The sequence below is a fragment of the Centroberyx affinis genome, unplaced genomic scaffold, assembly GCF_046629955.1.
Source record: "Centroberyx affinis isolate AG114_WGS23_722 - 3 ecotype Tasmania unplaced genomic scaffold, CSIRO-AGI_Caff_v1 ptg000164l_1, whole genome shotgun sequence".
NCBI classification, from domain to species: Eukaryota; Metazoa; Chordata; class Actinopteri; order Beryciformes; family Berycidae; genus Centroberyx; species Centroberyx affinis.
The window spans coordinates 24,775-28,903 of NW_027278861.1; positions in this window are offsets into that span (position 1 = coordinate 24,775).

Genomic DNA, 4,129 nt, shown 5'->3' on the forward strand with positions numbered 1-4,129 from the left:
GCCGCCGGCGAGGCACCGAGAGGTAAGAGGATTTCCGGAGAGTTCTGCAGGATGCTGTGCACGCTCTCACACACACACACACACACACATACACACACACACACACACACACATACACACACACACACACACACACACACACACAGAGAAATGAAAAAGACATACACACACACGCACGGACATAAACACACACACATAAAAAGACACAATAGTTTTTCGGTCGATCTCACTCGCTTGAAGTCACTCGCTCTGTTCTCTTTTCCTTTCTCTCTCTCTCTCGCTTTCACATGCGCTCTGGTGTGCACGTTTTCTGTCTCACACACACACACACACACACACACACACACGCACACACACACACACTTGAACTCTCCATCTACCTCACTTGCTTTAAGCCATGCAGGCTGTTGCCTCCATCCATTCTCTCTCTCTCTCTCTCTAGCAAACATAGCAAGTGTGCATGTTCAGATAAACACACACACACACACACACACACACACACACACACACACACACACACACACACACACACACAGGAGTGGTTGTTGCTGGTAACCAGCGGATACCGGCGGTTTCACACTGCTTACCACACCTGAGAGAACAAGAGTCAGAGAGAGAGACATAGAAAGTGACTGGCTTCATTCAACCATCTGCTTATTGTTACACAGCTTACCTTACCACACACACACACACACACACACACACACACACACACACACACATTACAAACACACAAACACAATTTAATTCACAATTAAATATTCTTAGAAAAATTTAAAAACTATGCAATATAATGATAATATTACAATGGCAGATAATATTGAGAGAAGGCAAATAAGATACATACATCTGACTTAAAACAAATGATAAGTAGTATACATGAGGATGAAAAACATAAATAATGATAATAGATTTTTATTCAGTGAACTGAATCTAAATCTAAATTAACCAATCTAGTTGATTTGTTTGTTGATCTTTCAAAAGCATTTGATACAGTTGGACATTTTACACAGACTTTGCATTATTGGCTTTGACTCTGTGCATGTAATTGGTTTCATAATTACCTTATTGATCAATATCAGTGTATAAAAGTGGCTGATATTCAATTAGAGTTTCTCTGCATGACACAAGGTGTCCCCCAAGGTTCAATTCTGGGTCCTGTCTCATTCACTATTTATATTAACGATGTGTCAGGTTTTAACTGCAAAATACACCTTTATGCAGATGACACAATACTATACTGTTCTGCTGATTCTATGCATTTAGCTGTTGATAATCTGCCAACTTCATCCAATATTCTGCAAGAAGCACTCGCTGACCTTAAACTGTTTTTTCAAATCACCACACCAAACTCCAGATCAACAGCCTGAATGGCTGAGTTGGTTCCACACAGTAAATACTTTGGTGTACAGATTGATAACAAACTCACATTTAAGGTTTAAGGTAAACAGCATGAAACTTGCCCGTCTGTACAGAAACAAATCCTGCTTCACTGTTTCATGTAGAAAAAAAATCACTGAGGCAACTTTTCCTTCTGTCCTTCACTGTGGTGATGTAACATGCTGCTGCCCCCATCCTCAAGATCTTAGATGCAATTTACCACTCAAACCACACAAACCACTGGGTAACGCTTTAAAGGAACTGTTCATTTCTTAAGAAGTTTCCTGGAAAGAGCCATGAAATGATGTAACAGTTATACAGAACATGTCAGCAGTCTGGTGGAATCGATACGATACTGGAAATTTTCATTCATATAATTATAGAATAGAATAGCATATAATAGATTTATTTAGAACATGTTCAAAAATATATATATATACGTAAGAAAACAAAACAAGAATAACCAATAAAATTAACAGTAAACATATACAACAAATTCTCAATAAACAACATAAATAAATAAATATTACATGTCCGAAATGGAGTAGGAAGAAGTAAAATACTTATTTGGTCCGACCCCTTTTCTAAACTGTTTGATATTTTTACTCTGCTTGAGTTCTACATCAAGACCATTCCACAAAGTCACCCCACAAATTGAAATACACATACTGTTAAGACTGGTACGAACACAATGTTTTTTCAATTCAATTATATAATATAGATATTTGTTGAATTCTTAATTAATTTTAGTTCATTTCCAATTTTCTATATAACTACTACATAATTTAATGTTTCTGTCTTGGAAACAATAGAAGAAGTTGGAGGAACTTACCAGCTACCACTAAACTCTTTCTCTATATTTCCCCTGTAATCAGAACTTCACCTCATGGCTCTTTCCAGGAAACTTCCTAAGAAATTAACAGTTCCTTTCCAGGAAATATTAGGAAATTGCGGACCCGGAAAATAAAGCGTCACACACCACTGCTTACCAGAGGTTTGATTCTCTGCCCGAACCCGAGACCCGGGCCGGGCCGACCCCAGGGTCGGGCTGGTCTCGTGGTCAGATATAACGTCTTTTATTTTATTATTATTTTTTTTAATAATTGGGGTGGGGAGTAAGCTATTTGGTGTGATAATCAGAATGGTATATGTAGGCCCCGGATATGTCATTCAAACAACTCAGAATTATAAACAGCCAACTTACTAAGAAAATTTGGGTTTTAAACCGGGCTCGGGCCCATAAATGCAGCCAATGGGACGGGCCCGTGCCGGGCTCAGACAGAACGTGCACGGGGTCGGGTCGGGCTTGTTTTTTTGGGTCCGATCTAAGGTCTGCTGCTTACTGTATGAAAGAGTTGTCTGGCTCTCACTCTCTCAAAGACGTGATCAGCATTTCATCTACAAAGCACTCATCAGTAAACTACATGACATCAATATTACACTGGAACGAAGGAGTCTACCAGACCGGCTCCAGACTCTGGTTTTTACTCCAGACTCCTCGGACCAATTCAAATCTGGGGAAGAAAAAAACGCTTTTAGTCATCGTGCCCCGCAGACTGGAGCGAGCTGCAAAGGACTTCGAAAGTTGATGCCCTCAATCAACACTCAGTCAATTTAAAAATCTGGATTTAAATCTAAATTCGAATTACTGCAAATTTTTAATTAACCCCTTGTACCCTGACTGACTTGTACCCTTAAATTTCCCCTTCAGCAGCTTCAGAGTTAGAATTTTTTATTTCCTAACTGTACAACAACGTCACATCCATATTCTGTATCTGCTGTTCCAACTCTTTCTTGAAGCTCTCGCTGCTTATATTGAACGAAATATTAAAATACAAGACGCCATGTTTTTATGGCTGCAGCATTACATCAAATGGAAAAAATCTAGATGTTTGTGCATCATTATATACATGTTTCCCTGTAAATCAGCCTGACACGTTTGGTGTCTTTGGAAACCTTGTTGATCTTGACTAGAATTTAAAATAAAGTTCTGTGGGTTTGAACAAAGCTTGGCCGTGAAACATGGGTCTGTAACGATGGAGCCAGTGGGACCGGCAGGGAGGAAGAGGTTAATACTGCACCCAGAGACTTAAAGAAAGGTTTACAAACTGCTGCTCTCTTCTTTACTGGGAGGAACTGGTAACATTTAGACCAAATACACAGAATATTTACTGTAAAAAACAACTAAGTCAAAGGAAAAATATGAAACATCTCCTAAGCGTCTGCAGTAATCTCTCTGCGTTTTGCTCAGCGGCTCGTCGGAAGTCGTCGCTCTCTGTAACGTTTTTTTTTTTTTTTTTGTGGCGGCAGCCTCTACTGCACGCGCTCAGACGACGTTGCCATGACGATCGCCTTTGATGGCCCGTTGCCATGGCGCGTAATGTGGCCGGGAACTACGGGATGTGCCGCGAGTCAGATGATCGGGGCTGGCAGGGAAACAACGGGTGTGTGTGTGTGTGTGGGGCAGGGCGAGTGCATTCCTGTCTAGGCCAGCACAAGGGCGAGAGAGAGAGAGAGAGAGAGAGAGAGAGTCAAAGAAGAAAAGAGAGAAAGATAAGGATGGAGCGAGAGAGAGAGCGAGAGTGCTTAAAACTTAAAAGAGAGGGGGAGAAAGAGAGATACTGAAAGAGAGAGAGAAAAAAAGATTGAAAGAGAGAGTACTGAAAGAGATGAAAGAGAGAGAGCAAGTGAGCGAGACAGAAAAAGAAGAGAGAGAGCAAAAGGCAACTGTCTTTGATCTGAGCGGCTG